Genomic DNA, 12618 nt, shown 5'->3' on the forward strand with positions numbered 1-12618 from the left:
TCATGTGATGGAGAAGAAGGGCATGCTTAGGCATAAAAACCGTGATTATCCCAGCCTTAGCAATTACTTTAAGATATAACCTACCTATATCCTCTAACATTAAATCGATACAATGTGTCGCGCATGGTGTCTAAAATTAACATCGCCTCTTCTCCATAAGTTGGCAACCAGCAGCTAGATAATTAGTTGTGTTGTCTATAATAACTTGGGCAACATATTCCTCTCCTACCTCTTCAACTATAGTATCTAACAATTTAAATAAATAATTAGCCGTGTGGGAATGAAGCGATGCATCCATAGACTTCAAAAACATTGTCCCAATTGGACAATTTATAAGGAAATTTATCAATGTACAACCGAATCTATCGGTCCATTCATCGGACATTAACAAACAAACATATATTTTCCAACTTTCTTTGTATTCAGAGATAAAGCTTCTAGTAAACTCCACCTCTTTTTTAAGGCAACTCTCCTTCACTTCATGACAGGAATGGGGTTTCAAGCCAGGTCCAAATTGACCTATAACTTCAACCATTACTTTAAAACTCTTTATCTTCACGGTGTTAAAAGCTGCACTAGCTTGATAAAACCACTTTGCGATTACTGAATTGTGGTTTTTCTATCTTTCTTCCTATACCAGCTTTCTAAAGTGGTTTGGGCAGATCCTTTGGCCCTTTGGTCCACCACATCTTCCGAATGTGGTTTACACCACCTATCCATAGGCTCATGCTCACGGGCCCTTTTGGCGGCCAGTCTAGATCGCCTTGTGGATGTAGATGGTGTAGATTCATCCAAATCTACTACATTTATGTCTTCATAAGCTTCTCTCCATAAATTCTTCTTGTATGGCTGATGTGTCATATCTTTTTCAAGCATGCTTGTCTATATGGTCCATGATTTTCCTACGGATTTATGGAGTAACATTGGTACATGTTCTTGCATTTACTCTTGATGCGTGCACAAGATGTTGTTTATGCCAGTCAATACTACCAAAACTTACGTATCCACATAGGTCACACACTACGTGGGACATATCATTGTCACTTTGATAGTGCCCGTACTTCCAACCTAGGTCATTTGACTTTGGCCTTAAAGTGGAAGGTTAGGAAGAAGACATGATGACACTATGTAGTAGCCTAATAGGGTAGAGTAGTAGACAGTAGTGTGTGTATGAGACTATGAGTGTGAAATGTATTAGAGTCCAAGTACTAAACAAACTTAGTAAGTAGTACGTACTAGTAAGTATTATTTAGTATAGTAAACAAGTAACTACTAACTACTAACTAGTAACTAGTAAGTGAATACTACTAAATAAAGTAAATAGTAAAAATACTAAAAGAGAGGGAGAGATAGTGTCACTAGTATGGTTGTGGAGTTACAATTGTGAGAGAGAGAGAGAGAGAGGGAGAGAGAGAGTCTCTTGAGTCTCGACTCCTCTTGAGCCCTTGGAAGTTGGAAGTTGGAAGTCTTGAAAGTGTCTTAAAAGTTGAAAATATTTCTTCTCTTGAACTTGGAAGTCTTGAACCTAAAAGTTGAACTTGAAACTTGAAAATTGAATCCTAGAAACTAGAAATAAGCTAGAAACTTGAAATAAACTAGAACTTTAAATAAACTAGAAATTATAAAATTATAAATAAACTCGAATGTAGAAACTAGAAACTACAAAGTACAAACTAGAAACTACAAGTCTACAATTACAAATTTACAATTACAATTTAGAAATTACAATGAAACACAAAATAGAAGACTTTGTTGTTGGTTAACTTAAATCTTGAGCATGTGTGCTAAGCTTGCTGCTTGAGAGTTGAGACTTGACTTGACTCTCAAGTTGTTGAGTCTTGACTTTTTACTCTTGATAAATGATAATCTAATGAAAGAAATCAAGAATAGATCACACAACACAAGTTAGAATAGAGATTAGAAATTTAAAAATAAAAAAAAAATGAAAAAAAAGAGAGTAAGAGATTAGAATAAGAAAATAGAAGAAAGAAAGAGATAGAGTGATTCTTCTTCTTGCTTCTTGATCTTGAATCCTTTTTTCTTGCATTCAACTTCAAGTGAAAATAGTAAAGAATAAAGATAAGAGAAATTATGAAAGAGATTAAGAGAGAATGGGGGCTTTAGAATGATGTATTGAGAGTTTTAGTAAGTATATGTTACAAATGGAGGGGGAAGTGCCTTTTTATAGGCAAAACTTCCAGAAAAAAATAATAATAATTAAAGTTCCAACGGTTAGATTTTTGACTGATGGAATTAGAGGCGTACACGAACCGAGCTAGCTCAGTTAACTCGCTTAAATCGACTTGGTTTGAAGCTGAGTTCGAGCCAAGTCAGCTGATTTTTTGAGCTCGAAAATGAGTTTGAGCCGAGTTCGAGCTGGCCCTAGATCGACTCGACTCGGATTGAACCCAACTCGAATCGAACTCTGATCAAACTAGTTCGGTGACTCGGTTACTTTGATATTGATGTTGCTCAGCAAGTGTTTGATGAAATAACCCAACGAAGTGTGGCTGGTGGCAAGGAAGGTATGTATATGAAACCAATACCCGTTTTTTTTCTTGATTTTTTATGTTGCTTAGAAGGTGTTTGATAAAATACCTGTAAAACCATTGTTGCTGTCTTAAATACAGTGAGATTTTGAAGGTGCAGTCTAGGTGTTTGTGAAAATGCTGCACAGGCGAACTCGGCTCGAACTAGCCCGAGCTGCTGACTGAACCGAGCCGAGCTGGCCAGTCAGGCTCAAGGACCGAGTCGAGTCGAGTTCGAGCTGAGGTCAGCTAGTGGCCGAGACGAGTCGAGCTAAGGCTAGCTCAACTCGGTTCGACTCGATGTACACCCCTAGATGGAATGTATGTGATCGCATTATGTGATATGCGATCGCATACCATAGCATATGGCATATGCGACCATCGCATATGCCATATGCATGGATTTGTGCGACTATGCGATCACACAATCAATTATGCGATCGCATATGACAACATTGGTTGTCCATCTAGCAAAGTAGCTGTCCATTTGGTACAGCTACTTTGCATTCTTGCACTTGTTCTCCACATGATACAGTAGCTATCCATTTACCATTTAGCTAACCCACCATCCGTTCAAATATGCTGCTGTCCTCTTTTATATAATAGCTGGTCATTTACTATTATAGCAACCCATTTGACATACTAGCAAGCTCCTTGATATAATTTGCTATTCATTTGCTCTTATAGCTGTTTTATTGCTACTCTAGTCACTCATTTGCTATTGTAATTGCTCATTTGATATGGTTATTGTTCTAATTGATATTGCAACTGCCTTGTTAGTAGCATAGCTGCTGCCCAATTAATATTATAGCTTCCCATTTGATACTGAACTGCCTAATTAATTATGCAGCTGCCCATTGATTGTGACGCTACCCATTCAAGGTCCATTTATTACCCAAATAGACATAGGTCTTTTAAGGAGAACATTTAATCTAATTCTCTTCCACAGATGAGCTCTATAGATTGATCACTCGATCTAGCCCCGTGACTAATATTGTGATTAAACATCCACCATTACATGAGATATTCATTCTATCACTCCAGTATGGATTCCAAAATATTATTCCATGTATCCATTATAGTGCAAAAGCACTATTCCTTTGATAGGCAATGATGTGTTTTCCAAATGAGACAGTACTTTGCTCCCTATCTCAAAGATTCATACGCAGAATGCACACACTCCCCTATCCCAAATCCATTCAATACTATCATGGATTCTATGATGGAAAGGAGAATTACCAAAGAAGAGCGCTCATAACCTAATATATCACCATATGAGGAGGCCACAGAGCCGTGCGTATTTGCATTTCATTGTGTCTCTTGCATTCTATTATATATCACCTTTTCACCTTATGTATATTTATTACAATTTTGTCACCATATTTTACCATAGAATCAAGGGTTATTCCCTAGAAGTAATTAGGGGTCAGTGATATGCTTCAGCTTGGAATATAATAGGAACCCAAATAATAATAAAAGCCTTCCAACTATGCATGCTCTTGTCACTCTTGCGTGAATCTGGCAACGTTCTGAGAATGTCTTGTGAAATGGCAATGAATGTGATCCTCAATATAATATTCATATTCAATACAAAATCACACTCATTCCATGAACATGTTGTTCTTTGATTGCCCAACATTCAATCGCAAAAAGCATGACTAGTCTTATAGTTGTCTTGTAAAATTTTCCATTCAGTTTGATGGTATGCAATGTTCACATAAAACTCCAAAAGCACATCTTCACTTCATCCACCCGTCTCTAATTCTATGAACAACATCCTTCTCAATCTCTTTCATGGATTGTTGACCCAAGGTACAAAAAATGGTCATTTTGGGTTACTTTTTTTTATTAGAAAAGGTGATATTTTATTAAACCAAAAGGGGCTCGACGGCCAATATGACCAACACTAATACAAAGATAACTAATCATGAGAGGGGCACTCCGCCAACAATAGAAAGAAAAGGGCAACTGGTTGCATCTACCTGAGAGTAAACACGTCGTTCCACTCTAGATATAACACCAGATGCAAGTGTATGTATTCCATATGTTCCGCTCCTTCCAAATCACCCAAAAAATAGCCACAAAACATGGCTGCCATATGATTTTCCGATTCTTGGAGGAACGTTGGATCCTCCAAGGTTCCGAACATCTAATGGATGGATGATTGCATGACCTTAACCGTATAAAATTGCCTTCTTTGCCATTAATCTTATCTAAGTCCTTGTTTCCACTCTTTTTATTACCAAAAATTGCATATTTAGATACTTTGTTTCTTTCCAGCTAATTTTAAAACCATTAAATTCTGAAACAGCTTTCATGGTTCTAGCTTTGTGTTTACCTCCCCCTTGTCTCATGAATCAAAACGTCACCTACAAATAATATACACCAAAGGGACCTCCTCCTGTAAATGCCTAATCAATGTAAAAGATAAAGACCCAATGCCAACCTCTAGTGTAGGTCTTTTGTAATTATTTCCCTTTCAATTTGAGTGGTAACAATTACATAAAACTCTAGAGGCATATCCCCATTTTCTCCACCTAGCTCGAATTCTATGGGCAACATCCTTCACAATCTAACCTGATGCAGGACAATTAACCGCTTGCTTTAAAAGCTTGAACTATTAGAGTATGGCGAATTAATCCCTTTATCTCATAGCCCAGGCCCCACATCTCATGGGTTTAAAACCTCGGCCAAACCCCCTTCGTGAGCCCCAACTCACATAAGCCGCCCACCCCGAGTGTGTCCCCGCATCTCACAGGCTACCCCACTTGAGCCCTATGTGAAATGCACATTAATCACCCCTGGTGAGGAGTCTCGAACACGAAACCTCCCCTGTGGGCCCCAAATCACATGGGTCACCCACCCCGAGTGTACCTCTGCATCCCACAGGCGATCCCACTCGAGCCCAATGTGAAAATGCCCCTGCATTATAACCACTCTTATGAATTATTGACCCAAGGTATCAAAAGTGATCATTTTGGGAAACTTAACAATCTTAACTAATTCGTCATTTTCACTCCTACTGTTATTGAAATTGCACTCCATATACTTTGTTTTAGTCCGACTAAGTTTAAATATTTTAGATTCCAAAGCATCCATCCATAAATCTCGCTTTGTATTTATGCCCTCTCGTCTTGTCAATCAAAATTATGCCATTTGCAAACAATATGCACCATGGGATCTTTATCAAATGGTGTTTTTTTTTTTATATATAAATAACCCAACTCCATAAAATGGTAGTGAACTATTACGATATTCTAGCCTCTATACATGGGAGAAGGCCATCCCATCCCATCCCCAAAAGGTAAAGATGCTCCCTCCCCATCCATCCTGTGATACCCAAAAGCTAAAGGTACTCCCTCCTCCATATAAAGCATGATGAACCATCACCACATTCTACCCTATAAAAGGTAATAAGGGAAATCCTTGTACTGTCCCATCATTGTGCCAAAAACATAAACATACTCCCCTCCCTCCATCCCTCCCTACACCCAAGTTATAACCAGTACCCACACTTACAAGAGAGTCAAGTAATTTGTGATATTTCAAAGGATCTGAGTATCAGAGATCGAGTCATGATCACACAAGCTCAATGGTCTCATGTGGCCGAACCAAAAACAACTTCAATGCCCGTGTTGGAGGTCAAAAAAACAAGAAAAAAGAAAAGTATCTTCATCCTAGTTCCAAAAAACTTGTGCTTACCACTTACTGTAAGTAACCTTCAATTCTATAGTGGTTTAATGCTCTCCCATGTTTAACTTCATGGATGTCCAACCATAAGTACTTTTTATCAAGAAATAACAACATTTAATTACTAAGCATGAGCATACATCAAGGAATGGGGAATACTGAATACAAAGGGAGCAAATCCCAGAAAAAAATGGAGGGGGAAACTTTTTTTTTCTTTTCTTTTTTTTTATGGATAACAGTTAGCATGTATTATTAAAAGAGAGGGTACGTACAACTGCAATCCATTAAGTAAATGGATAAAAGCCCCCTATATGAGGAGAAGATTTTATTTTATTTATTTATTTTTATTTATTTATTTATTTTTTAAGATAAAGGAAACAAATCCCAAAACAATGAAGGTATTTCGTAGCATACGCACTAAGAGAAACCTATACAAGTGTGTGCATGTGAGACTTTTTTTTAATAGATAACAGTTAGCATGTATTAGCTAAAGAGAGGGTACCTACAACTACAATGGATAAGACCCCTATATAAAGAGAAGATTTATGAACTTCTTCCTCTACTAAAGAATCTGCAATACAATTAGCCTCTCTAGCCCTTGAATAAAAGGGCCATTCATGGCTCAAATCAAGGTATTCTGTAACAGTAACGGTGGCCGTAATGGCCACCACCATTACCTTTATGATATGGGTCGTAACGGCCATTACAGTCTCCTCTTTTTTGAAAAAAATAATCCAAAAAACCTGTATCAGTCCCGTAATGGACTGTTACAGGGCCTTTATGGCCTTTACGGGGGGCGTAATGAGCCGTTACGGGGGTTGTAACAGTCTTTACAGGTTATTTTTTCCATAACGGATATTATGACCTTTACAACCCCATCACGTGTAACGGTTGCCACCGTTATCTTTACGTAACAGCCTTTACGGCCTTGTAACAGCCTTCATGGCACACCACAATTCAAATACATAATTTTAAGGCAATTAATATGAAAGCTAGCTTCCATGGTGGTATGCATTTCCCTAATGCCCATGTTATTGGCAAAGAAGAGTCCCATTCCATAATTATGTGCATGCCGAACAATGCCAACTCTTTTGGCTTCTTCAGTCTCATTTGGTTTGGGGCTTGCATCCACCATGGTATTCTGTAACAGCCACTACTGTTACTATTACCATACAAGCCATAACAGCCATTGCTTTAATAATAATAATAATAAATAAATAAATAAATAAATAAAATAACACTATATCAACCTCTTAACAGACAATTATGGGGCCATCATGGGCTGTTTTTTCGATAACAGCCGTTACGATCCCGTAACGCGTAATGTTGACCACCATTACTGTTACTTAAACAGCCGTACTTTTTGCATATCTTGGCATCCACCCCTAGATTATGCAAGATATGTCCTAGGCCCTAGGGATTTGTATGCGCAAATCCTTAATCAAGCCACTGGACAGTTGACATAGTATGTGGTTACCTGAATCCGTAAAGCCTTAATCAAAATTCCTACTTACATGTTGACATTAGTTGAAAAGGCTTTGGCAAAATACATGTGGTTACGGATTCAGGAATTTTGCCAAACACTTGACGGGCAGCAACTAATGTGGTTACCTACTTACCTGTAATGATAGACTATAGCCCCACTTGATTAATGTAATGATTAAAGCTGAGTTTGGATGCACACATGTATTTAATCACAAAGAATCAGTTTAAACAAGAGAAAATTAAATTTCCTAGCATTCATAATGAGGAAGATACTTCAATTTGCAGCTGCATTCACAACTCCTAATAGCTTCAGAATGTCAATAGTCCTGATGGTCCAGTTGTTCATGTTGGGCCCATGGTTCAGGGATCCAAGACCATTGATCTGGAGTAACGCACATTGGAAGAGTGACAATTCAAAAAATTCCCAGACTGTACAATTACAACCCTTCAATAAGTGGCCAATACGGTTAGGAAGAAGCACATCAATGATCCAAACATAGATATGATGGATAGAATCATCGAAAATGGAAAATCTTCGGAACATTCGCAATCCACGGTGGGGAAAATCACATCAACGGTCTGGATCACTGCAAGACGAGCTCCACTTCTGCACAATGGATGCCCAATCTCTTAAAGCTGATGCTATGGATGGTAATTTCCACTATAATTATATAAAAAGTTGCAATTTAATTTCGATGGTATATCCGAACACAACGTTAAAGAAATAAAAGATGTAGGGTTTTAGAACCTACCTCAAGCAGCGATTGAAGAGAGAAGGGAGATTTTAGGGTTAAGAAATGAATGAGAAAGAGAGAAGGGAGATTTTAGGGTTAAAGAAATGAATGGGAGATAGGGAGAGAGACTAGGGGGATTTTAGGATCAACAAATGAGAATGAGAGAGAGCTTTGAACGGACGCCGATTCAGTCAAATCAGAGGGGACGCGGATTGCCTACTGACGCTGCCAACAGCGAGGTGGGGGCAGTGCAGAGTTCTTCGTCGATCCCATCGTTTGGACGCGAATTGCGTCCTACCCCTCCCCGACGGTAATCCGTCCAGGCAGGGATCTGTGGGGCCCACCGTGATGTAAGTGTTTTATCCACACCGTTCATCGTTTTTCTCAGATCATTTTAAGGTATGAACCGAAACATGAGGTAGGTACAGGGCTTAAGTGGGTCACAAAGTGGGGATTGAACGCCCACCATTAAAAGCTTCTTGAGAGCTGGAGAAGCTTCGGATCAGGATGATATTTATTTTTTCGATCCATCTATGTCTACGTAACCTTATGAGTAGGTTGATGGTTTAAAAAACATCACAGTGGCCCTTCGAAAGGTTCCAACGTGGGATATCATTATCACTGCAGGTTCGTTTGGTGAGGTCTACTGGAGCTGTGGACCTGCTTCAATTTTAAAATCATGCCTTTAAGATCTGAGAAAAGCTATGAACAGGTGGGATAAAACACTTACATTACGGTGGGCCTCACAAAGGCTCGCCCGTACGGGTATGACGTAATCCGCGTCTATGCCAGCTGTGCATTTACTTTTCTGGATCATTTTAAAGTAAATAAATACATTTCCAAACCTCAAGTGGACTAAGCCACGAGAAAACAGCCGTGGTTGAGGAAGTGGATTGCGTAGCGAGTAACTCAATATGCTCTGAGTAAACTATGGAGGCTCAACTGTCATTCATGCATTTTATCCACTCCGTCCATCTCTTTTAACAGATAAATTTAGAGCTTTATCCCAAAGCTAGAGTGTATCCAATTCTCAAGTGAAGCACATTGCCAAAAACCCGTGTAAATTGAACATCTACCTTTGAGAAATTATTGGGGGCAAAGAAGTTTTAGATCAAGCTGGTATTTGTTTGTCTGTTGGATCTTATGAATAGGTTGGATGACAAATTAACATCACTAGGTCTTTAAAAAGTTTTCAACCGTGGAAATTAATATTTCTATTTATTCATATGGTAGAGTCCAATTGAGCTTTGGATATTCACCAATTTTGGATTAAACCCCTAAAATGCTCTGAAAAACATATGACCAGTGTAGATAAACCACATGCATTCATGGTGAGCCCATTAGAGTTTACTCAGTATGATAATACCATACCGAGTAACTCAATATTAAGCTTCGTTCAGTATTTGGGTCTGCCTTATTTCTGAACTCACCGATTCTCTTAAAATGATTTGGAAAAATGAATGTACGGCGTGGATAAGTGGGAAACGGATTGGCTACTGACCCTATGACTAGTCAATGGCTAGTGGTCGGTGATATGTGGGGACCCACCATGATGTATGTGTTTCATCCATGTGGTCCACCCATTCTTCCAGGTAATTTTATGTTATGAGCCCAAAAATGAGGTTGATCCAAATCTCAAGTGGACCGCACAATGTCGATTGAACACTCACCATTAAAAGTTTCTTGGGGCCACAAAAGTTTTGAATCAAGCTGATATATATATTTTTCCCATCATCCAAGTCTTTATGACCTAATTAACAGGTTATATGTCAAATAACCATTACAGTGGGCCCTAGGAGGTTTTTAATGGTGAACATTCAATCACTACTGTTTTCGCATGGTGTGGTCCAACCAGATTTAAATCTACCTAATTTTTGGGATGAAGCCTAAATTTATATTTCAAAATGGGTGGACGGCGTGGATAAAATACCTACATCATGGTAGGGTCCATATTGCACCGACCACTAGCCACCTGGCTGATGGCAGCGTCACTAGCCAACCTGCGTCCGGATAAGTAGGGTCAATAGAGCATTGCTACTGGCTATTGACAATAGCAGGGAGCAAATTAGGGCTGTCAATGGGCCGGGTAGTTCCAACAGCCCTTCGGGCTTGGGTGGGGCTTGGAGTGGTGTATCAGGCCCCAGCAGTTGGGCTCGGGCTTAAATCAGGAATCCGAATCATATACATCCAAATCTCATGTCAACAATACAACAGGAAACCATGATAATTGCATGCTCCATCATTAAAAACTTCCTTAGGTCCACAGCTCCTTCCTAAGGCCCATTGATGCGGTTATGTAAAACTAGGAAAAAAAAAAACACAAATATCAAAAGCCACCTTATCCTATTCACGTGAGAATTGGATCTGCTCCATTTTTGTCTAATGGCCTAAATCGTTTATGGAAAATTGAGGGAAAGCATTGATATTGAATACATACATTAGGTGTGCCCACTGTAAGGGCCGCACCATCTTGGTTGAGGCGCGCTCCTACAGTAGCAACGGTGCTTTACGGGTCCTACCATGATACATGTGTTTTATCCACATCGTCCATCTATTCTACTCCCTTATTTTAGGGGATGAAACAAAAATGAAGGTAAATTCAAATTTTAGTGGACCACACCACAGGAAAAAGTGGTGATTGAATTCCCAACATTAGAAAATTTTTGGGGACCTAGAACTTTTGCATCAGATATTTGTGTTTTTTTTTTTTTTTTCATTAGAGTCTGTGTGCCCTAATCAACAGGTTGGATGGCAAATAAACATTAAAGTGGGCTTAAGAAGCTTTTTAAATAGTGTGGTCCACCGGAGATTTGGATCTACCTTATTTTTGTGCCGATATTCTAAAATAATGATCCAAAATAGTTAGACGGTGTAGATAAAATATGTGCATCATTTTGGAGCCCACAGAGGCTGGTCTGGTCGTGAATATGGGTCCACCTTGATGCATGTATTGTATATCTATGCTGTTCATCCATTTTACTAGCTCATTTTAGGATCTAAATCCAAAAAATGCGGCAGATCCAAATCTCTGATGGACCACACCACAGGAAATAGTGGTGATTGAACGTGCATCATTAAAAAATCCATAAGTGCCATCCTACTTGATAAAGTCAAACAAATCTGGATGAAGTAAAAATACAAGCATGAGTTTGATCCAAAACTTTTATCACCCACCCACTATAATGTTTATTTACCATCCGACCCGTTGATAAGGTCAGATAGACCTAGATGAAGCGAAAATACAAGTATGAGTTTGATTCAAAACTTTTGTGGTCCAGAAGAAGTTTTTAATGGTCAATCATCACCACTTCTTGTGGTGTTATACTTAGAGATTTCCATCTGCCTCATTTTGGGCTCATGTCCTAAAATAAGTTGGAAAAAATGGACGATTGACGTAGTATGCAATATACATCAAGATGGGCCCCACGTTCCTGATTTGCCTCGACCTAACTGAATCCGCCCCCTCATTGCATGGAAAAAAAAAAGGCAAAAGGAATATGTAACATGAGCCTTGGATAGAACATGTTCTTCAAGTCCAAAGTCAATTATGCTATAGGAATGAATATATACGAGTTTTTTTAGACAGACAAGTGTGCCCACACTTCGGTACTCCAGATAACATAGGGAATGTTTGGATTACTACTTATCATAATAATGCACTACATCTTCACAATGATTACCGTTTACCATTGACTGATGTTAGGTCTCGAATTCAACCATGTGGATCACATGTAGAGGTTGTGAGTGTGCTAGATCCAATTGGGTCCAATTCAAATTGTGACCACCGACCCCTAACATTGAGATAGAATGAGGCTCGGTCGTGGCTCGGTCATTTGTTTATTCGGGCAACTATCGTGCACTTGTTACTCAGGCAATTGGTGGAGGTTGAGTCTCTTCTTCCAAATGAGCTCTTTTTTGCCTTAAAATCCAAACACTTTTGAAGGTGCAAGAATCATATGATCGAAACGAAAAGAGAGAAGAGATGGATGCAATGAGAAAATGAGAATGACTTACCACTATAATGGGATCACCCGTCTGGTTGAGAGCAATAGGGTGTTTGTAAGAGTAGCGTGCTGATGAGTAAAACAAAGACAATATCGTGAATTAGAACTATAATCGGCCCAACATATGAGTGTAGGTGAACAGATTCCTAAGCTATTGCCTTCCTTCAGATCTGGTAG

General features: G+C 38.9%; 1 protein-coding gene across 2 annotated transcripts in view; it reads right to left on the reverse strand.

The window, feature by feature from the left end:
- The window catches only part of LOC131228165 (THO complex subunit 7B-like), a 33744-nt gene extending 25090 nt beyond the window's left edge, over positions 1–8654 (reverse strand). For both annotated transcript variants that reach the window (XM_058224009.1, XM_058224011.1), the window contains exon 1: positions 8456–8654. The gene's annotated coding sequence lies outside the window, so the exon portion shown is untranslated. The remainder of the gene's footprint in view (positions 1–8455) is intronic.
- Between the last annotated feature and the right edge of the window lie 3964 nt (positions 8655–12618).

The sequence above is a fragment of the Magnolia sinica genome, chromosome 15 (assembly GCF_029962835.1).
Source record: "Magnolia sinica isolate HGM2019 chromosome 15, MsV1, whole genome shotgun sequence".
Taxonomy (NCBI): domain Eukaryota; kingdom Viridiplantae; phylum Streptophyta; class Magnoliopsida; order Magnoliales; family Magnoliaceae; genus Magnolia; species Magnolia sinica.